The sequence below is a fragment of the Solanum dulcamara genome, chromosome 11 (assembly GCF_947179165.1).
Source record: "Solanum dulcamara chromosome 11, daSolDulc1.2, whole genome shotgun sequence".
NCBI lineage: Eukaryota > Viridiplantae > Streptophyta > Magnoliopsida > Solanales > Solanaceae > Solanum > Solanum dulcamara.
The window spans coordinates 18,223,770-18,248,447 of NC_077247.1; the positions used below are offsets into that span (position 1 = coordinate 18,223,770).

The window sequence follows — 24,678 nt, forward strand, 5'->3', positions numbered from 1 at the left end:
AAGAAAATACACATCCAACATGTATTGCACTATGATTTTTGACCATTTCAAACTTCAATCAATATAAAGATTATCTTGGAAGATTTTCACAAAAGAAATCTTCGTTTTTGGATATAGCTGACTCATTGTAACAAATATGTTCAAGATTCAACAACTCTCCATAAACTCCCTACTATATTTTTTATAATATATATATGTGGAATGACCTTCAACCATCATTAACCAAAGACTTCCTGATAAACGATACAACAATCCTTCCAATCAAAATAGCTACTAGCCCAATGACGAACCTACTCACAGATCGATAATGTGATTGGAATTCCCATTAATGCAGAGACACTCTCATTTCAAAGGCAGCCAAAAAGACTTATATTACATCCTGTTTACCAAGACCATCTTCCTTCTGTAACTTCATCTAATATAAATCAAAGTGAGCATTCCTTTTAACTTGAATGTGTTCAATTCATTAAAGATAGAGATCATTAACATTACATCTACTTGAATATGCAGGAAAATCAGTTATTTCCAAGATGAACAAACTTGGAGAAAGGATGGATTGTATTGCATCCGTGAGCATGGTATGCATTTAACCTCAAAGAAAAACAAAATTCAAAACATAGTAATATTCAATCAAGCGCATCACATAATTAAATGAATGCATCATCATCATCCGAATCCGGGCCATGATGACGCCTACTATAACCCCCAAATAGAAAAGCCAAACCCAAGTCAAACGGAAGTCAAACCTCAATCTACTTAAATAATTAATAACATAAGAAGGCGGAGCAAAAAGAATTTAACAAAAGAAAGGTCGAGTCAGGATATAAATATGTAAATACGATACAAAATATATAAAAGGTCCAATAGTGACCAAAAATAACGAAAGCTGACATTAATATATATATAAACATACAACGCAGAACTGACTGTCCAAAATACAAAATACAAGTCAGAACAAAAGAGGGAATGTAGCAAGTTTCTGAACGCCGGGAGCTCACCAAATCCGGATCTGGCATCTCTACGGATGATCAGGCGCGCGGTGGGGGTGGCTCGAACTGGGAGTTGCATCAAAAAGATGCAGAAGTGCAGTATGAGTACCAAAATATGGGGTACTCAGTAGGCATCATAGGCCGACCGAGCTCAGAAAGAGTAAATACATAATAAACAACACGATGATACTAACAATAATAAGAGAAAAACATACACTATAACTACGGGGAAAGAGGGTGCGGAAAGATCATATAGTAGTCAAATAGATTCAACCAAGCAGAAAAATCACATTAATAATCTCAACCCGCAAAATGTCGAAGGAGTGCATGAATTATAAAGTAGTGGATATGGATCAATATTCCCAAAAGTAGCATGGAGTGCCCAAAATAACCCTCGAACTCATCAATAAAAGGGTCATCAGGAATCATACCTCGAGCTCATCAACATCGAAATGGTAACCCAAAATATGTATTAAAGGGCCGTCCAAAATTCACACCTCAAGCTTATCGAATGTAATAAAGTGTGTTGGTGAAATTACAAGATTACAAATTACAATTAAAAAATAAAATGAAGAAAATAGATTCACATCTTGGCTGAGGCGCAGATATCTCGCTCTCTTTAAGGAGATTCAAGCCCACTGCAGCAAATCTTTTTATCAGTCCAGCAGTAGTCCTATTGACTTATCCCCTCCAGGATACAACAACCTTATCACAAAATGTGACTCAACAAACTCTAGATAAGAATTGAGTTTAAAGCTCCACAAAAAGAACACCTCCCTTTAACTAATAAGAACTCTTTTTTTGACAAACTTAATGCACTCAATATTTTCTTCCATTTCAAAACAAAGAAGACCTCTCTATTTATAGGAGAGGAAAACATTCAAAAGATGAAAAAATAATGGAATGTCATCATTAACATTGAGTGCACAATTATCATTTAGTGCACCACTTACTAGTGATAATTAGGTTAAAATAAGTTATCATTTAGTGCACCACTTACTAGAGATAATTATGTTTAAAAAACATAATGGATTGAGTAGTATATGCACTAATGAAAAATAGAATAAGGATGACATTAGATGCCATCAATGGACAATTGCTAAAATTGAAATTTAATAAAATGTTAAAATGTCACACTAACAAAGTGTAGCCCAAAGTCAATAAAAGGGTCGCCTGAAATCATACATCGAGCTCATCAACCATGAAATGCCATAAATAAAATATCAGTGGTAATTCTTTAAATTCCCTAAACTTATCTATCAATTCACGGTATTAATCTCACCATTTATTCATTCTTTAAAAAATGTTTTTAAACACCGGCGAGCTAAATCAAGGCAAGTAGTATGCCAAAAATTATATATCACTCAAGCCTAGTAAAAATCCCGTCAAAGGCATCAAATCATTAATCTGAAACTCTAATGTACCGAAAGTACGGCCTCAGACCCAACATTTCAATATTCAAGGCAAACAAGGCACAAGCATGAGCCAAAATTTACAACAAGTGGGCGACCGAAACCAAACAAGTCAAACCACAACATCTTAAGTTCAAACCACCTAGAAGCAAGTTCTAAGGATTCTAAGCGATGCAAACAAGTCAGGATATCACCTAGACTAAGGTTTCAACGACTAAAACCCAAACTAGTCACTATTGATTATCATCGACTCCAAAATGCTAAATAAGATATCAATACCTAAATCACCAACCTAATCATACTTTTCTACTCAAAATATACCAATTCTAGCCAAGCCAAGTCTAAAAAGAGCAAACCATAACCTACCTCGAAGTCGAAACCGCACCCAAAATGCTAAACTTTAGTCTTTCCTTTCCGGACCGCCTACAAACGAAGCCATTCTATCAAATTAATCAAAGAACACATCAAAACATAGCCAACGATACCCATATTGCTATTATTAAAAATGAAACTAAAATCGAGTCAAAATTAGACATTGGGACCCGCAGACGAAATTAAAAATTAACTTTGTCACAAGGTCCCAAATAACTCAAGGAATTTGTTCCCCAAAAATAGACACATTTCGAGCACTGGAAGAGCTCAAACAACCCCACCAAATTCAAGTCCTAGAATAGTTCATAAATACAAGAAACAACGAAATTTACGCAAAACTTACAAAGTTTTTAGAATGAGAAAGGGTTCCGGAATGTTCCCGCAAAAATCCCAAACACATCAGAATGCGAATGATCGAAAATGATCAAGATTTGATCCAAAAATGTGTTTTGATATGTTGGAAATGAGGAGAAAAGGGCTGGCAACAGGTCTTAAAAGACCTCACTGCCAGGTCCCTCATTGGCCTTTGCGAACGCGGAGAGAAATCATCCATACCTCCGCGAACACGGCCAAAGGCCCGCAAACGCGGAGAACAAATGGCCACATCTCCATGAATGCGGCCAAGAGCCCGCGAACGTGGAGAGTAAGTATCAGGTGCGCTAGCAGCTGTGCTAGTGCATTTCACCAAGGGGACAAGTCCCTCGACGGGGGCTCAAAACTTGTTCGAAATCTTGTTAACGCAGATGAACTATGCGACCCAACTGGAAATGGCATTTCGGACTCAATGGAGTCGATGGATTTCCAAACAGACCTCGTTTCGACAAAAGGTTGACCCAAGTCAAAGATTTTTTCAATGAAAGCACTTAAAATGCACAAATGGCCAAAATCTCATTTCGATCACCTTGAGAACCGAACCAAAGGTCGTTCTAGACCAAACTTGGTGTTCCAGAGCTAACCGCACTAACAGAATTTTCATCCGAACGCGTTTACTCAAAATGTTGACTGAAGTCAAATTTGACCAAAACTTTAAAGTTAAAACGACAAACCACACAAACTCAAAACGAAGACTTCAAAACCCAAACCAACCTTCCTCCTAAATCAAAATGAACCTTCCGGAGCTGATGGAACCGTCGAAATTCTCATACAAGGCTCGAATCCCCGAATGTTGACCAAAGTCAAATCTTTCAAACATTAAGCCTCTAAAATGGCCAAAGCACCTCAAAACTCAATCAAACACCTTGGGAGCGTGCCACCCATCCCAACATCACATATGAGTTGTAAAGAAGCTATGGAAAGAGGTAAAATAATAAAAACACGCAAAAGCACGAAAATAACCTTAGAGGTCATTACATGCATACGGATGGAAATTATTGATTGCAGTGTCTCAAGTGTTTCATCTTTTGGCTGTGCAGTGAGGCTAAGCCTGACAGAAACTGTGAAGGGTAAATTGAGCCTTGGTGCGAAAATTCTTCGCGTAGGAGGGTTGGAGAGAATTTTCAACAAGTTATATAGTGTTAAAGATGGTGAAATGCTACTGAAGGTTTCTCAATGATATTTATCAACTACGTCAGGTCCAATGGCAGGCCTTCTCTTCGTATCTACAGATAAGGTGGCATTCTGCAGTGAGAGATCAGTAAAGATTTAATCGCCAACTAGAAAATTGCTTAGAATATGTTACAAGGTAACCATATGCTCAGTTTTAACTATATATCACCTCCAATATACTCCCTTCTTTCACTTTTACTTTTCCACAATTCCAAAAATAGTTTTTCACTTTTACTTGTCATTTTTAACATAACAAGAAAACACAATTAGTTTTTTCCATGTTTTACCCTTAGTATTAATTTCTTATTACACAAATTATTTTCAAGACTTAATACTAAACATTAATTAATCAATATGGTCTTATGGTAAAATACTCATCTCAATCATTATTTTTTCAAGAGACGTGCAAAGTCTAAAGTGGACAAGTAAAAGTAAACCGAGGAATAATGTTTTAATCATCTGAAGCACAATCTAAAAGCATTATATGCTCTTAATGCAGGTTATGATCCCAATGAGCAAGATACGTAAGGCAAAAGAGAGTGAGAATATCCAGAATCCATTACAGAAGTACATTCAGATAGTCACAGAGGACGATTTTGAGTTCTAGTTTATGGGATTCCTCAATCACCAAAAGACACTGAAATATCTCCACCAGCTATCTCAGGATCTCAAGCATGCTAAGGAAAGGACAAAAATACAGTTCCTTTTTCTTTCTCTTTTCCGATGCCTCACCTCATCTATGTACAAATGTTGATTCAAAATTTAACAGTCATATATCGATTATACTACAAATGAACAGTCATCTATCTGTAGAATTTTTTCATAGAGCCTCAACTGTCTTAGAGAAAAGATTTTAGTTTTCTTTGACAGCCTTGGTATATATTAGCGGAAAGAAATGTTGAACCAACTTGTAAGATGTTATACAACAAGGTAACTTTGTTTCAATGATTTCATTGATCTTTCTACTTGTCCTTGGCATGAAGTCTATAACAATTTTCTTTTTTGCTTTATAAATGGTAACAGAATTGTATTAAAATCACAAAAGGCTATGAAGGCCATAACTACGAACAATTTGAGCTTTTGTGCCTCCTCTTTTGTTCCAACTAGATAGCATATCTAGCGTATTAAGAGAGCAAAGCTTATTTAAGAGTTCACAAGTTGATATCTTCTCAAGCACATAAGAGCACTGCTCTTACGACCTTTCTCGCATTCAAGTTCTTTGCTTCCTAAATTTCTGCTAAAAGAGAACGACTTCTCAATGCTTTTAGGATTTCTTGAGTTGTTGTGAGATGTTAATTTAAGTGGCTCTTACATTTGGTTGGTCGTAATGGTAGTTTCTCACAATCTGAGACCGAAATTATATTCATGATATAATTTGAGAAACGAGTTTCCCAATTTGAAGTTGCAACCATGGAATCCAACACCATTCGTGAGTTCTGAATTGGAACTAAATCCCAAAGAAATTAGCAATAGCAAATGCATGCAATTTATGAACTTGTTCAGACAATTATATCAAAATGTTATTCAATTAACTATGTTAGCGCCTTTCATGTGTACAGTACATAATGAAACAACCTTAAGCTATCTTCAGTAAATTACTTTCTTAGAAAATCTGATCCAGTTAAGCTCTTTCCAAGTGTATTAATGGACCGGCATTGTCAAAAATAAGACTGCTTTGGCTAAACTGCATTTTCGGATATCCAGAACATAAAGTGATTCTAACAAGGAGATTTAGACGTCTAGAACATACCTACACTGATAGCTATTATGCCTCGTTAAACAAGGGGAAGATAGAGTCCTAACAAGACCTTTCTTTTATGATCAAGCCTCAGTTCTTTTTCTTTTCTTTTTAAAATCTATTCTGATAAATCAAAATCTATACTAGGTGAATGTTAAATATATAATATTCGCTACAAGATTTGTTACCTTTGATTGTTGCAGAGGAATGAAATTTACTAGTCGAAAGAATTGCTCCAAATATCTTCTTTGAATCACTAGGAAACAAAGTTTATATTCCACAAACTAGATGTCCTTTTGTATGTTGATGATAATCTTAAGAAAGAATGAAAGACAGCCATGTTAGTCAAGGAGATGGACATTACCTGACTTATGACGTATGCGAAAAAAATAGAAGATGAAAAGCTAAGGGAGAAATTTAGGGACTTCAAAAGGACGCAGAACGATAGTGGTTCATCTTTTGCTATGCCTCGATGTCTAGGCCTAACAAGGAAGAACATCCCTTTACCCCTTGTAAGTGGTGTGGCAGGACTCATCAAGGATAATGCATGGCCGGTAAGGAGAGTTGCTACAAGAATGGTGATATGGGGCATAAGATGAGGGATTTTCCGGTGGATACTAGAAGAGGAAGAGAGATGGCTTGGGCTGCTTCATCCGGTATGTTATGGGTTTCCTTTGGTTATGATAATGGTTGGTATGGTTTGGTTTCATATTCGTTGTGCCATGATTGACTTGAGGGTTTGAGTTTCCGTGCTACTTGAAGTGTTAGCTTCTCATGTCTATCCTTAAGAATTTCCGATGTTCTAGTTATTCTCATGCCCTTCCGTATGCATGCATGTTCATGAAGTTGATTTTTAAAAGTCATGTTTTATGCTATGTTTTAAAATCCCATGTTCTATGCATTTATGTTGAGTTGCTAGTCTTCTTTCCGTGTCCGTTCTATGCTAGTAGGATCTCATTCGAGGACGATTGTACCCCAGGGGAAGATATTATAAGGTCCTGTGTGTTTTAAAGGTTGGAATGTGTTATAATAAGGTAAAATAGTGGGAAAATGGCTTCTAAAAATTTTTCAGACTTGTATTTCTCAAGATAAATTTTTCAAGAAATGCCAAAAACAGTGAAGTCCGCAACCTAGGCTCATCCCGCTTCTTTTCTAGACAGTGCAAATTTATCAAAACATGAATCAAGCTCAAATCTGGGGAAAATTGAACTTCGCCAATAAGTGAACTATGGGGGAACATCTCCGCATCGCGGACTTGTTTCCAAACAGTTCAATTTTTAGCGAACATTTTAAGTTTTAATTGAAGGCATCTTGGACAATTCCCTAAACGTATATATTCGAACTTGTCTATATTTTGGGGCTATTTTATACTCTTTTGCTCACCTAAAACCCTAAAATTCATCTCTCTTATTCTCAAATCATCTCCTACAAACTTTTCTCTCAATCAAAAGGGTTTCAAGGCTCCCCATAGAAGACCAAGCATCGAAATTACTTCAAGTTTAGCAAAAGTTATTCAATTCCTTTTCAAGCTTTCTCAAAGGTAAGTGGGTTTCTTCATCTATGGGTTCTTCCACCCATGGAGTCCCAAAACACTTTGAAACTAATTCCTTTGAATTCATGTATTAATTCTTTATGGGTACTTCTAATTTCTTCTTACTAGCATGAAACATCATTGAAATTGTGGTTATTGACTCAATTTTCATAAAATTGATTACTAACTATGAATGCCATAATTTTCTATCATGGGTTTACGAATTTTCAAATTGGTCTTGTTCAATCCCTCTCAAATTGTGAGGTTATGGTTTAAATTATTGATATTATGTTCAAATAAGCTTATATTACTACTCACTTGCATGAATTGTTGAATTTCAAGTAATTTCCTGTATCAAGCTATTATGGGTCTTTGACATGAATGGTGAGTTATTTGAAGTATGTTTTGAATTGACTATATTGATAATATTTATGCATTGTTCTATTGAAAAGCATATTTGAAAGATGAATTGAATAAAACCCACCTAGTTTTACTATGTTTTCAATAAAGTTTGACTTGAAATCTTCTGACTCCAAACAAATGTTTATGAAAGAAATATCTATGATCAAAAGAGAATTTTATGAAATGAAAGAATGATGAAATGATATGAATGATGGATTCTTTATGTAATAAGGACAAATCTTTCATATTTGAATAACTAAAGGTTTTAAGGAGCTATTCTATGATTATGTTTCCATAAATAGTGGACGGGTAGTAGATATGGCCCCTTCCATATGATGTTCACTTTATCTCTTATGAATTGTCTGTTCCATTGAGAGTTTACTTAGCACCGAGTGGACCTTGGAATAGGCCATCTCTCGTGTAGTTGATGAAAGATACCCATAGTAAGATCCCATTATCCTATAACTACTTGCAACTGTAGGGTAAAGAATCACCCTTAAAAGAGGCTTCATTCCTTAGAAAGGGTCACTCGTAGTTTAGGCTCGATCTTTCAATTATCTTAGTGGATCCACTTAGAAATTATAGAGTCTACCTTGGCAAGAGGAATGACGGAGTCTACTTTGGCAATCTATCTCCCCCTTTTCCTGTATAGGGGTAATATCGGGACTCCACATTATAACTCACATGGTTTATGTCGATTAACGGTATCTCTCACAAATTTAAAAGAGTCACTAACAATGTTTAAGGTATTTGTTGCTATGACTACTAATATCTCTCACATATGTCCATGATCTCCCAAGGTTAAAAGCTTTCCTCACAAAGGTTTATGGTATAAATTCTACTATGACTCATCACTCTTACTATGATTATGATTCTCATTATGTCCCATGGTATTCTATAAGGCAAATGACTTTTTACACCACTGGCCATCAGGGACCGAGTGTTAAGGTTTGACTTATGATTATCACTATAGTATTTATGTTTTCACGTGATTCTCTTATGGTTTTCAAATTGCATTGAGGTTGTTCATGAATTTCTATCATGCTTTAAAGATTTACTAAATATGTTTTCTAACTTGGTCAATTGCATATTATGATGTCATGCATTGCATTACTCACATACTTAGTACATTCAATTACTAATGCATACTCTTTTTCCTACATGATATCACTATGTAGGGACCGATGTTCCTTCTCGTTCTCCTCCATGTTGCTAAATTTGACCACTTTAAGACTACTTTTGGGTGAGTTCCCATGTTTTAGGAACAATATTCTAGTTTCTTTCTAAATTATGTTACGTTGAGACCTTTAGACATCTATCATGGTACTTTATTTCTATTCTAATTGAGGATGAACTAGGGACATGTCTTAGCCCTTGCCAAGTCTAAAACTAGAGGTATTGTTGGACATAGTATGGTAAATCTCAACTACTATGGTGCTTGTTTATAATGTTTTCCCCTTAGTCCCTCTTTTCCCCTGTATCCACTTGTTATTGATTGTCATTACCTATGAAAGACTAAATAAATTCTAAGAGGCTTTTTTGAGGTACCTTCAGGTTCATCATTTGTCGTGTTACGTTTAGGCCCTAGGCTTGGTTCGTGAACTATTTAGTATCACAACCCAAGGTTTTGAATGGTGCTCAAAGTCCAACATACCGTGTCAAATGGGATCTTGCTTATGGTTTTGAAGCATGCCACAATTATTAATAGGAGACTATAAGGCGTTTAGAAAACTTTCCCTTCTTTCATGATTCATGTCGTTCCCTAGAGTTGTTCTAAGAATTCCTTTATCTAATGAATCATTTTGTTCTCTCTAGATAATTCCTCCAAGAAGGGTACGTCCACCTAGAGTAATGGATGCTAATAAGGCCGAAGTTCCTCTGGTTGCCGAGGCTCCACTGCGGAGTTTCAGAATATCATCACCTTATTGGCTAAGCCATAGGCAGCCAATCAAATCAAGGCATTGCTCCTTCTCTGTCAAAAGTGCCTACCCCAACTACTAGGATTTGAGACTTCAAGATGATGAATCCACCTGAATTTGATGGTTCCAAGGTAGATAAGGACCTAATGGATTTTATTTAGGAATTTTATTGTCATGACTCTATTTCTTAGGTCATGATGCTACCTACTATAACCCATCAACAAGTAAGCCAACCTGTCAACCCGGAACTTCAAATAATAAGTTTAAGGGCAAAAACTAAAAAAGAGTGGCGAATTATAATGATAGGCAGAAAGAATAAGTGGAAGTAAACCAAAACATGATATAAAGAACTAAAGATTCCTCCCAAAAACATGAAAGTCACAAGTACAGAGCTGCTACAAAATAAAAAATGAGTACAAGTCCTGAAAGTGGACCAAATATATATACAACAACTGTCTAGTGTCAAAATGTTACACCTCATACTTTGGTACCTTGGAATGCTTCTTAAGCTTCTTAAGTTTTTGGGAAGGATCTTATGTTTTGTAGATGTCGTCATGAGAGTCAGATAATATATAACGCTATCAAATAATCCTAAGGAAAGGAGAAGGAGATACGCCATAATAGAGAAGATAAGAAATAGGGTCATAAGAAATTGGAAGAAGTTGGAGGTCAAGTAGGGAGTCGTAGGACTTGACTTACTGTAAAAGCTATTACTTGGGACATTTTACATACTAAGCTACTTGAGTATACGTCGAGCTTAAGTAGCAAGGAATACATAGGCTCTTGAAGTAAGATGAGATTACGGGCTCACGAAAGAGAAATAAGGAAACGACGCGCCTACTCGAAGCAAATAGGTGATGAACCTACTTGGACAAGCAGGTGATGCACCTACTTATCAAGTAGATGATGCAGCAGCTTGGGTGAACCCCACGCTTCCACGTGGCAGCTTTGGATTGGATGCATGATTGAGGTGGCACCCTAGGGGGCTGCCACGTGTCACCCCTAGGGGCTGCCACTTGTCCCCACTTAAGGACACACACACACACACATACACATATATATATATATATATTTTTTATGGGAACCAACCCTACACGAGGCTCCCACCTCTCGTGCACAGTCAGAAGTTGAGCATCACCCCCAAGCCTTAACATAAATAACAAACAACAAAAAATACAAGGAGGGGGACATAAAACCTTACCTCCGATCCTATGTTGGTTCATTAGTCGGCTAACCTACTATGGTCATCTAACTCATCCCTGGAACAGAAAAGGCTAACTAAATAACTAGAAAGCAGTAAACCTATGAGAGGACTCCTCTCGGTACAAGTCGACTAAGAAAGCATAAATGAGGGAGACTCTCCCCTTCCATGAGAAAACAAGAAAGTAACCTACACTAGTCCTATTCAACTATGCTACATATCATACATAGCTAAATTGAAGCAGAACAAGTATACAAAACTTCTATCTCATATGGGATGAGAAAGTTCTTTTCATCTTTGCCCTTTTTAGTCTTGTCGTACCAAGTAAATCCAAAGGAAGTATGCAACAACATCAAGAGCATGACTATCAGCTAAGGAGGGTGAAAGGAAGAGAAGTATATATAGCTGGAACAGTCAGCAGCCTTGGGGTTGTTGTTGATAAAAATGAGGGGCTAAGTAGTAGTATATTGCAATTTGTAAGTGATGCAGCCCTGGCTTGACCAGCTGCTTGGATGTTTATCTGGTGGTGCCTTGCACATTGGATGGTTCCAGAGCTGCTGTGGTAAGCTTCTTTTGTGCCTACGCACAAACAAATAACCAAACAAGGAGCTCCAAGAAGCTTGGATGTAAGGGAGCTGTTGCAGGTGTTGAAGGAAAGTATCTGGCATGCATGGAGTGATGGTGAAAGTTGGTGAGGCCCCTGCATGTACTTTGTGGACCTCTCCTTATTTCCTCCATAGTTGGAGTGATCAGGTCCTTAGAGTATCTGCACATGCCAACAAAAACAAAGCAATATACTAACAAAAGATTGGTTTGTAGTTGCTCTTTGTGAGCTGCAGGGTGAAGGAGTTGTTGAAGATTTTGTTGGAGGTTGCTTCTGGTGCTGGTACTGCAACATAAAGGCCTTGAGAAGGATTGATCCTTGTGTGCTGCATATTGGTGGAGAGGATGCTGGATGATATTGGCAGCTGATGAATTGAGAAGCAATGCATTCTCATGGTTGGAGCTGCAGCTGTGGTCCAGGAGTGCTACTGCAGATGCTGAAGCATGGAAATTGGTATGGGTGGAGTGTTGATAAGGTCCCATCATACCAGGCTTTTGTCTCCCTTTGTTTGAGGCTCTGGGAACCTGCACAAAGAAACAAAAACAAAATAACACACAACCAGACCAATCTGCAAGCTGCTGTAGTTAGTACTATTAATGTGTGCTGCAGGTTGGTGTAGTTGTTGCTGGAGGGTGTTTTTGTTGGAGGATATAGGCAAGGTCCCATTTGTAACCTGTTGCACCATGGCCACAACACCAAACAAGTGTGAGAGTTGTGTATGCTGTTGCAGACCTGCATCCAGCTCCTTGTTGCCTCCATTGCTAGAGTGAACAGCTGCTTGTTGTTGAAGGGTATACACAGGAGAAGACTCTGCCTAGTAGTTAGGATCAGCTCCTTTGAGGACCTGCACACCCATAAATAAACAAATAAAGATCTCTAAGTAGCTTGGATACAAGGGGGCTGTTGTAGGTGTAGTGAGGCCCGTGCATGTATGGCTGTTGTCTCCTTGTGTTTGAAGCTTTTTGGACCTGCACAAACACGTAGCCAAAGAACCAAACATGTGTGGGAGTTGTAAAGGCTGCTGCAAACCTATAGACAACTTCTTATTGCCTCCAAAGAAGAATTGGTCAGCTTCTTTGAGGGTATCTTATGTGCCTGCACATAAAAATTAAAAGAACAAGGATCTACAAGACTCTTGGGGTGCAAAAGTGCTGCTGCAGGTATTGTAGGAAAGAACTTGTCATGGGTAGAAGGCTGATGTATTGGTGAGGTCCTAGCATGGCAGGTTGTTGTCTCCATGTTGTTGCCTTCTATTTACCAAGGTTCCCCAGTTGTTGTTGTACCTACATAAAAACCATCAAAAGAAGACAAGCAACCAAACAAACAGAAAAACCAGAAGGGGCATCCAGTTCTGCACAATCCTTGTGTAGCAGTCTTGGTGAATCTATTTGATTTGGTAGTTGTATCTGTGGTGTCCTCTATGTAGTTGTTGTTAATTCATGTTGATGTATAACTCCACCAACCTTCAACTACATAATAAACAAACCTACAAAACCAATACAACCTGTGGCTAATGTAGAGTTATTGTGGATTGGACCAGTTGCTGTGGCTGTTACTCCTCTTGTTGTTACTATTGTTGAAGCATTCCAAGTTCTGGATTTTGATGTATCTGTAACCAACAAACAAAAACAAGAAAGGGATTGCACAAGCTAACAGAAAGGAAAGGACCTCCAAGAGTGCTTTGGAGCCGACTAGCTTTTTCTAGGTCGCTCGACTAACGTCTCCAATTGTCCGTTTGAGTTGAAACTTATTGGGCTTTGCAAATACTGTATTTGCTGTAGTCTTGCAACATTTGGAGTCCTTTTCCACAAGCTAGAATCTCCAAATTGCAAATTGCTCCCTCATATATATACATGTGTATTGCTGGATCAACTCATTTTTCAGCATCTTTGGTTAAGCAAGGTAAGACCTCGATTTCATTCCGTGAATTAATTATTTAAGGTATTCTTCGGTTAATCAATGGTGTTTAACAACATAAAATTTATAGTTGGGGTTTCAAGGAGGTTCTCGTTCTTGTCAACAAACCCGTTTTTGGAATGAGACTATTGTTAGTAATAATAGTATAACTCCTTGTGTAAAGCTTAGTTTCGAGTGATTCAAGATATTTTGGAAAGATATTTCATAGGGATATAACTTTGTTTTATGTAAAAAACCCAGTTTTACTTTTATCTTCTCAAAAAAGGATGATGAAGTATAGGTGAGGTGCTGCCCAGATTTCGTTTCAGAAATCCTACACGGGCTGTTGTTGGTATTTTGGGCATATCCTTTGGTATAGAATTGTTGTACAGTTGATTCGAAATTGTATGCGACCCTAAGACACATGTCTATAACTTTAATTGACGCCACAAATCTTTTTTCCCTAAATTACCCCTTTGAAACTAAGAGACAATACAAGACAGTAGGCTGTCCAGAATTCACGTTTTGATAGTTTTGGCGAGTTTGATGAGTTTAGGTTAAGGTAAGGGTTTTCCTTTCAATTTGGAGTTTATGGTGTTGTTATGAAGTGTATTACACATTGTGTAAGTGGGTGGAAATATGAAAATTCCATAAATATGCTCGACGTTAGAAACAAACTAAATTGGAGTCGCTATAGTTAAATTGTAGTCGAAGCAAGGTGTTGTGATGGTGGTGTGTGGCTGCAGGTGTGTGGTGTATGTTGAAGGGACTAAATGTGTCCTAAAATAGGTGGGGGAGCTTCTGGTTGTAGCCACATGACACCCCCGCTTCGTACGGTTAAAGGTTTTGCAAAACGGAAACTAGAAATCTTATTTTAGTATCGTGGTTTCGAGCGAGTCATTTGGAGTCTATGTGGTATAAGATTGATGTGAATTGTATATATATATGCTTCAGGTTATTGTTGTTGGTTGGCTGTAGCTATTAAGAGTATAATTGGAAATTCGAATGGGGCACATTATAGGGAAAATGCTGCCTGTTTTTGCATACGTATGTAAGGCTTATACTTTATTTTAGCATGTCTTTCTCATAAGTATGTAAATCTTATTCCTTCTCTTAGAATGATTTGACATAAGTATACAAAGCTAATCTCCCTTTTTGGCATGATTTTTACGAAGCAAGTATATGACTTTCATATGATTCCAAAGAAGTTCCTATTCTTAAAGCCACTAGGATGGCCAATTTCTCGACTTCCAAAAGATATTTTTTTATGCCTTGATACATCTATATGATTCCCAGAAGTTCTATTTTGATATAGTCCATAGTGACTTTCAAAAGGTACTTGATATGACTTTTGTCTTGATTTTGGACGAAAGCTCATTTTGATTATTCCGTCGAGTCTCAAATATGATTTAAATTGCATATAGTTTCTCACTAATCCACTCGTGGATGCCTCAATGTTTCCTTCACCGAGCCCGGGCCAGGTTTTGTTATCGTGCGTACTTTGCTGCATTGTTCGCCATGCCCCAACGTGAGGGGGTAGGTATGACCTATACATGGGATTTGTGGAGTTATGATGTGCCATGTACACATATGATATGATATGATCTGATATTACCATCTGATATGATATGATCTATTACGGAGATATTCCCTACTCTTGATGTATGTTGTGCTGTGGCGCCATTGATGGGGTGGCGACCATATTTTGTTCACTGCGTCCCATAAAATATGGCATATGTTTATCTGCATACATTATTTGTGGTTATGAAAAACATTTGGATATTCTGGGTATTTAGCTCACTTTTGCACCTTCTGTTCTGGTAATGGCTTTACTTGTTACAAACCATGCTTTACATACTCAGTACATATGTCGTACTGACCCCCCTTTCCTCGGGGGGCTGTGATTCATGCCCGTAAGTACAGATGTTAACTTTGGAGATCTGCCAGCTTAGGGTTTCCACCCAATAATGTTGGAAGTGCTCCACTGTTCCAGAGCCTAACTTTTGATACTGGTCATTTGATATAAATGTTTGTTTATTCAGGGGTACGATGGGGAACTGTCCTATCATATGACTAGCCTAGCATTCTGTAGAGGTCTGTAGACTTGTGATGTGGGTTCTGTATATATATTTTGGGCTTTATGTTCCGCGATGGCCTTAACAGCTTTCGTATGCTACATCTATTTTCGTGCGCTCTCTAGCGATGTTTTTTGATTTCTTCATATGTTTATTCGGCTAACATACTCAGTGGGTCTAAGGGTATGTATGGGTGCCCTAATCGGACACCAATCACAGCCTACGGAGTTGGGTCATGACAAAAGTAGTATCAGAGCAGTTCGTCCTTAGAGTGTCTACAGACCGTGTCTAGTAGAGTCTTGTTTATCGGTGTGTTGTGCACCACATCTATAAATAGGAGGCTATAGGACATTTAGGATGTTACCTTTCTTTCATATCTAAGATTGTGCGATAGAGCTGAGTCATAGGGAATGAAATTCCTCATACTAACATATGGTTTTAGTAGAAGGACAATATTGATAGAAGAAGGTGACCGACGATATTGAAGTTACAAAGTACGCAGGTAAGCAAAGGCACGAAAGATATATGTCAGGTGAGGTATTGAAGTACAATTGACATGTAAAGTTAAAAATGGAAAGGAAAAGTAGACAGGGCATGGTAATAAGTGCAGTTTGAGTCGGGCAGATGAGGTAAGTCCATTTTCATACTGTTGATATTGGGCGCCCTGTGTGGCTGCGATATGATATGATCTAAATATATATACATGCGTGCCCTGTGAGGCACTATTAGCATTTTCGGCGTATGGGTGTTGAGATAGTAAGAAATACAAAGGAAACTCTGTCTAAATTTTCCTAGAAATAAGAAGAGAATGAGATACAGGGCTGTAGTATGTCTTGAAAGGTTGTGCCCACAACAATGATGAGATTTGATTAAACTACGAGTATAGATGACCTCGAGAAATGAGTTAATTGCTAAATTGATGGCAATATAAACTAGGAGGTCGATACTGGTATAGTAGAAAGAAATTGGAAAAGGCTTATAAGCCAAAGAAAATGATTTAAAGAAGATTGATAGATCGGGATAAAACGATATATTAAGGCATCGCTTGAATTGATACACAGGGATAAACGATGCCGAGTTATAGTTGAAAGAAGTAACAGTATGATTAAGACAAGAGTACAAGGGAAAAAGAATTGTGATGGAAGTGAAGTGTTAATAAGACAGCTTGTGAGATATTAAGGATAAGATTAACTAAGAAGCGTAAGTAACCCATAGTAAGAATCGTGAAGAAGGTCAAGCAATGTTATACTATGGGACTGAATGCGAACATGATGCCATGTGAATATAACGAAGGTCATTATGAGAATAAGGAAGGAATAATAAGGAAGTTCTAACAGAGGCACCCAAGATAGACATAAGTAACTGAAAACGAGGATGGAGCAAAAGGAGAATGTATAGTCATAGATTTACAGGGGTAGTACAACAATATGGTGTCAAGGTAAACCTAGTATTAAGGTAAGCTCGATATGCTGTTGAGAAAGTGAGCATTGGCTGCACGACAAATATGAAAGCTCATGAAGCATAAAGATGTATTATGTATACGTGACTCGAGTACCAACGATTAGATTGGATTAGCACCTTACGAGTATGTTAAGATGTCGTACATGGGCAACTAAAGGTATAAGTGATATAAAGGAAGGCATAGATAGGGTGCGGTATACCAAAGGTATTCGAAAGAAATCTTACGTATTTGAAAATTGGAAATAAGGGCATAAGGTATAACACAAACAAACAATGACATGGATACACCCTAAAGGGGGGAAGTAGACAAGAGAAGTACAAGGGATGGATGCGATCATACTAGCACTAACGCACCGGATCCCATCGGAACTCTGAAGTTAAGCGTGCTTAAGTGAGAGTAGTACTACGATGGGTGACCCCCTGGGAAGCAAAAGAGGAAATGAAACACAAGTATTCGTGCCTATTCCCTACGTCTACAAGTAATCCTAACCTTTGGAACTCTGATATTGATTGCTTGATGAAAGTATATATTATGGCAACGAGATAGAGGAGCTCTCCATATAGTCGATATAAGATCTGGAGGAAGGTTTTGGTTCACATTTGAGGACAAATGTTCTAAAGGGAGGAAGGATGTTACACCCCGTACTTTGGTACCTTGGAATGCTTCTTAAGCTTCTTAAGTTTCTGGGAAGGCTCTTAAGTTTCGTAGAAGTCGTCATGTGAGTCGGATAATATATAACGCTATCAAATAATCCTAAGGAAAGGAGAAGGAGATACGCCATAATAGAGAAGATTGGAAATATTGTCATAAGAAATCGGAAGAAGTTGGAGGTCAAGTAGTGAGTCGTAGGACTTGACTTACTTGTGAAAGCTATTACTTGAGTATATGTCGAGCTTAAGTAGGAAGGAATACATAGGCTCTTGATGTAACATGAGATTACGGGCTCACAAAAGAGAATAAGGAAACGACACGCCTACTCGAAGCAAGTAGGTGATGCACCTACTTGGACAAGCAGGTGATGCACCTACTTAGGGTCAAGTAGGTGATGCAGCAGCTTGGGTGGATCCCACGCTGCCACATGGCAGCTTTAGATTGGATGCATGATTGAGGTGGCGCCCTAGGAGGCTGCCACATGTCACCCCTAGGGGCTTCCACGTGTCCCCACTTAAGGACACATATATATACATGTGTATTGCTGGATCAACTCACTTTTCAGCATCTTTACACTTAAAACAAATTGGAGAAAAACTTGGAGAACATGGAGAGAGAGCTACGGATTTGGTTAAGCAAGGTAAGTCCTCCGATTTCATTCAGTGAATTAATTATTTAAGTTATTCTTTGGTTAAGCAATGGTTTTTAACAACATAAAATTTATAGTTGGGGTTTCGAGGAGGTTCTCGTTCTTTTCAACAAACCCGTTTTTGGAATGAGACTGTTATTAGTAATAATAGTATAACTCCTTGTGTAAAGCTTAGTTTCGAGTGATTCAAGATGTTTTGGAAAGATATTTCATAGGGATATAAGTTTTGTTTATACTATAAAAACCATTTTTGCTTTTATCTTCTTGAAAAAGGATGATGAAGTATAGGTGAGGTGCTGCCCAGATTTCGTTTCAGAAATCCTACACGGGCTGCTGTTGGTATTTTGGGCATATCCTTTGGTATACAATTGCTGTAGGGTTGATTCAAAATTTTATGCGACCCTAAGACACATGTATATAACTTTAATTGAGTCCACAAATCTTGTTGCCCTAAATTACCCCTTCAAAACTAAGCGACAATACAAGACAGTAGGCTGTCCAGAATTCACATTTTGATAGTTTTGGCGAGTTTGACGAGTTTAGGTTAAGGTAAGGGTTTTCCTTTCAATTTGGAGTTTATGGTGTTGTTATGAAGTGTATTACAGTTGTGTAAGTGGATGGAAATATGAAAATTCCATAAATATGCTCGACGTTCGAAACAAACCAAATTGGAGTCGCTATAGTTAAATTGTAGTCGAAGCAAGGTGTTGTGCTTGTGGTGTGTGGATGCAGGTGTGTGGTGTGTGTTGAAGGCCTAAATGTGTTCTAAAAGCAGTGGGGTATCTTCTGTTTAAATACACACGACACCCCCGCTTCGTATGGTTAAAGGTTTTGCAAAACGGAAACTAGAAACCTTATTTTGGTATCGTGGTTTCGAGCGAGTCATTTGAAGTCTATGTGGTATAAGATTGATGTTAATTGTATATATATATATATATTCTGCAGGTTATTGTTGTTTGTTGGCTGTAGCTATTAAGAGTATAATTGGAAATTCGAATAGGGCACATTATAGGGGAAATGCTGCCTGATTTTCGTTAACTCTTTAACTAGTTAGGGAACAAGTCGAGAAAGCGAGTGAGGGGATGAGTTCTACAAATACTCGTGTGTAGCCTAAGGTGATGGAAAGACAAAGTTTGTTAATACTCGTATTGCTTTTATGTTACTTAGGTTTAAAGGACGACGAGACGAACGGGATAAAAAGTAACCCGTAACAGGTATGTAAAGCTAACATTTTCTTCTTTTGGCATATTTTTGCATACGTATGTAAGGCTTATACTTTATTTTAGCATGTATTTATCATAAGTATGTAAATCTTATTCCTTCTCTTAGCATGATTTGACATAAGTATACAAAGCTAATCTCCCTTTTTGGCATGATTTTTACGAAGCAAGTATATGACTTTCATATGATTCCAAAGAAGTTCCTATTCTTAAAGCCACTAGGATGGACAATTTCTCGACTTCCAAAAGATATTTTGTTATGCCTTGATACTTATATATGATTCCCAGAAGTTCTATTTTGATATAGTCCATAGTGACTTTCAAATGGTACTTGATATGACTTTTGTCTCGATTTTGAACGAAAGCTCATTTTGATTATTTCGTCGATTCTTAAATATGATTTAAATTGCATATAGTTTCTCACTACTCCACTCGTGGATGCCTCAATGTTTCCTTCACCGAGCCTGAACTAGGTTTTGTTATCATGCACCTTCTGTTCTGGTAATGGCTTTACTTGTTACAATCCATACTTTACATACTCAGTACATATGTCGTACTGACCCTCCTTTCCTTGGGGGGCTGCGTTTCATGACCGCAGGTACAGATGTTAACTTTGGAGATCTGCCAGTTTAGGGTTTCCACCCAGCAATGTTGGAAGTGCTCCAATGTTCTAGAGCCTAACTTTTGATATTGGTCATTTGATATAAATGTTTGTTTATTCAGAGGTACGATGGGGCCCTGTCCCATCATATGACTAGGCTAGCATTCTTTAGAGGTCTGTAGACTTGTGATGTTGGTTCTATATTTATGTTTTGGGCTTTATGTTCCACGATGGACTTAACGGCCTTCGTATGCTACATCTATTTTTGTGCGCTCTCTAGAATGTTTTTTTGATTTCTTTATATGTTTATTTGGCTAACATACTCAGTGGGACTAAGGGTACGTATGGTTGCCCTAATCGGACACCAGTCACGGCCTACGGAGTTGGGTCATGAGACGAAAGGCAAAAAATGGGCCATCTATACTGAAGGAGACAGGAATGATCTAAAAATAGCAAGTGCTCATCCTAGTCTCCGAAGCCAACTACAATAGGCTCGATCTATCCACGGCAGTAGCTGGTGCTCGGTCCTACATCACGAAATTAGATAGAGAGTGTAGTATGAGTATTAAGACAAAAGGTATCCAGTAGGAATCATAGGCCTAATGCGCACAAAAGGTAAAAATAATATGAAAAAGAGGAATAGCCTAAATAGGAGTCAACATAAGCATCAAAAGAAAAAAGAGTACTACCTATGAGAATTACAGCTAACTATACCCAACTAGGCCCCATAAGCTCAACCGGGACACTCACGCGTAAGTTGAATAAAAATCTATACAAACCCCCATAAGCCCGTCGTGTACACAAAATAGCTACAACTACCAAGGCTAGGAACCAAAAATCTACGATGTCATGAGCCAAAGTACTATATCATTTCCAATCCCAGAATCTCTAAGAATCAATCGATCTAGGGGTGACTTAGGGGTCGAGGCTGGGACTGGGACCCAGATGCTCGCCCAAATATTTAAAGTGGCCAAGGCTGGGACTGTGCACCTGGATGCTTGCGATAATACGTAAGTGCAGTCGAGGCTGGGAATGGGTACCCAGATTCTCTCCGTAATACATCGATATGATCGAGGCCGAGATTGGGTACCCGGATGCTCGTTATACTAGCAATCCGGTAAAGATCTGGGCTGAGTACCCAGATGCTCCCTGATAATTCAGAATGGAGGCTGGGACTTGGTACCCTGATGCTAACAAATAATTTATCCCATGATGCCAAACATTTTACTTCGCAACTAGAATACAACAGTACGAAAAATCGTTTTCCAAATGAGTCAATCGATATACCGCCAAAACTGGAATCGGAGCCAAAGTCAACGATCACAAAATCTAGTATTGCCGACACATCACGAAAGTCATAATTATACCGATTAATGGATGAGGATATTTTTAAGAGCAAGGGTAACGCCTAACTAAGGCCAAACTACCAGGCACTAGCCCGCTACACCATTCTACAAGGATCTAAGTCCACTGGAGCGACGCTGGGGCATCTAAAGTTTACATCCCATAATAAGGCCAACATACTCCGTAGTATCAACAACATTCTCATTCAACTCTTCTTATAAGAATAACAAATAACGACAACATACAAATGCTTCTAAATATCTGAAAAACCCGATAACAAGCCTAAAGCATAATTCCTAACACCTAAAATATACAATCAAACTACCCAACCCAAATTCCAACTATTTCAATATGCTTTTACACATTCCAGCTCAATCTAAAGAAAGGTAAACCGTAGCCTACCTGTAGGCTGAACACGCGAGCTTCAAATAACTGTGCCGGATCTTTTCCCTTTCAAACGGCCTCGAAACGCTGCCACACTGTCAAAAACAAAACCATGACATTGATACGGTCATTTACACACTTATTTCATAATTTTTGGAGATGGACCAATTTTGGGGTCTAAAATGGGAATTGTGGGATCCGCATACGAAATTATGGATTTGACCCCCAAAATAGGTTTAAAACGTCATCCCAAGCTAATAAATCAGACTTATAACATAATTCGGGATAGAAAACTACGCGGGACGAGCATGCAACAAAAACTCATAAATTCTGACTAAAAGACCAAAAATGGCAACATCAAAATTAGCTAATTCTGGATAAATGAGACTCTTCCAACCCAAAAAATTATACTATGACGATCCTTGCAAAAAACCCCACAATATAGACTCAAGTATCACTCAAAACGAAGTTATATTGACCAAGATATACTTTTCCAAAATTCAACAAAATTTCATTCCAGAAAAGACTTAATCCATAACTAAAAATGTATTTTTAACTCAAACGAAATTTCCCCTTGCATTTATGATATTGCCACGAGATTTCTCATGAAATTCTATTAAATTTAGACCCTTGAATCATCAAAATTGGATTTATATAGGTCAAAAAATATCTTCTTAAAGTTCTTCAAAAAATCATTCTTAAAATGGACATTGCTGCAAATAAGATCATGATTTTTACCTGAATCGAATACTCCAAATTAGTTTTTAATTTTCCAGTGCGTTCTCCACGAAAATTCTCACAAGTTTGCCTTTTGAATCACCTAATTTGGAGCTATATAACTTAAGTTATGGGGTTTTAAAGTTGGAGAATATATTCCAAAATAGGACTGAACTAGCTTCTGCAATTAGTTTTGGAAAGTCCAAAACCTCCGATAGGGTGCTCGGAATCAGTTCGGAATCTGATAAAAATAAACCAGTTATGCTACCCCACTAAATTCGATGTTCCAAACTCAATGGTGCATTCATAATTCCCATACGAGATCATTTTAACAGAAAGTGGGTCCCACACCCAAGATCCATTTTAAGCCACGTTCCACAACAGGCCTCGATATTAGACAGGAAGCCTCGGAAAGAAAAAGAAGGGTTGTTCTTGACCAAAATCAACAATTTAGAACTAACTCCATTGTTAGAATTTTCATTCGAGTGCGTTTTCCAAGAATGTTGATCAAAGTCAACCATAGGCTAACTTTCAAAGTTAAAAGAGACAAATGACCCCAAACTCGTATCCATTACCTCGATACTTGAGCCAACCATGCTTTTAGCCTAATTTGGTTATTCTGGAGCTGATGGAAACATCAAAATTTGAATTCAAAATTTCGTTGACCCAAAACTCAAAAAGTCGCAACTAAATCAATTTAGGCCTTCCAAATACCAAAATGGACTCGGGACCTCTAAAAATTCAACCAACACTTCTTATAGACCAAAAACCATCTCCCTAATCCAACAGAGTCATCGAAATTCTATTTCAAGCATCGAAACTCCAAAAGTTGACCAAAGTCAAACCATGGCTTAAAATTCCTTAATTTCTCAACTCAAGGCCTCAAAACTTCGTTACAACTCCAAAACCGATTCCGTAAAGTCTCCTAAGCCAATTTTGACATTTCAGAGCTTCTAAAATTGATAGAATTTTGTTCTGAGACCTGTAGCTCCGATTGACCCCAAATTCCACTTTTTAATACTTGAAACTTATGAAAACTCAAAATTTCCAAAGACTTAACTTTTCATAGGATTTTCTAAAAATCAACACCCGGTATCAATCAAAAATGACTCGAGACAACTAAAGGGAGGGATAAAATGGTCATTTATAAAAATTTCAAAAATGACCTTGAGGGTCATTACATTTATCGAATTGAGGCAATTATGGGGTACCTCCAAATGAAAAGGCCGATCTAGTTGCTTATCAACTCAAGGGTGTATCAAGAGTTTGGTATAAGCAATGGGTGGTTGAGAGGGGTTAAGGTATGGGACCCATAGGGTGGGAAGAGCTCAAGGGTGCCTTCTTAAATCACTTCTTTCTGTAGGAGCTAAAGGAGGAAAAGATTTAAGAGTTCATCAATCTTTGCCAATGGAACATGAGTGTGAGTGAGTATACTATCAAATACAAAAAAATGTCTAAGTATGCTCCTTTCATTGTCTATGACCCAAGGGAACGAATGAGCAAATTCATCTTCGGTATTTCTAATTTAGTATCCAAAGAATGCAAGATGGCCATGTTGGTCAAGGAAATGGACATCTCCCAACTCATGACATATGCAGAACAAATAGAACATGAAAAGCTAAGGGAGAAATCTAGGGACTTCAAAAGGGCACGGACCGATAGTGGTTTATCTTTTGCTAGTGCCCCGGTGTCTAGGCCTAACAAGGAAGAATGTCCCTTTCCTCTTTGTTTGATGTGTGGTAGGACTCACCAAGGAGAATGCATGGCCAGTAAGAAGGGTTGCTACAATTGTGGTGATATTGGGAATAAGATGAGGGATCTACGGTGGATACTAGAAGAGGAAGAGAGATGGCTCGGGCTGCTTCATACGGCATGTAGTGGTCCTTTGGACATGATAATTATTGGTATGGATTAGTTTCATATTTTTTGTGCTATGATTGACTTGATAATTCGATAGTTTGAGTTT

General features: G+C 37.9%; 2 pseudogenes; both read left to right on the forward strand.

The window, feature by feature from the left end:
- The first annotated feature begins 294 nt into the window (after positions 1-294).
- Positions 295-5,263, forward strand: LOC129872437 (GEM-like protein 4; annotated as a pseudogene).
- A 12,208-nt stretch (positions 5,264-17,471) lies between these two features.
- LOC129875409 (5S ribosomal RNA) lies at positions 17,472-17,593 on the forward strand (annotated as a pseudogene).
- The last annotated feature ends 7,085 nt before the right edge of the window (positions 17,594-24,678 follow it).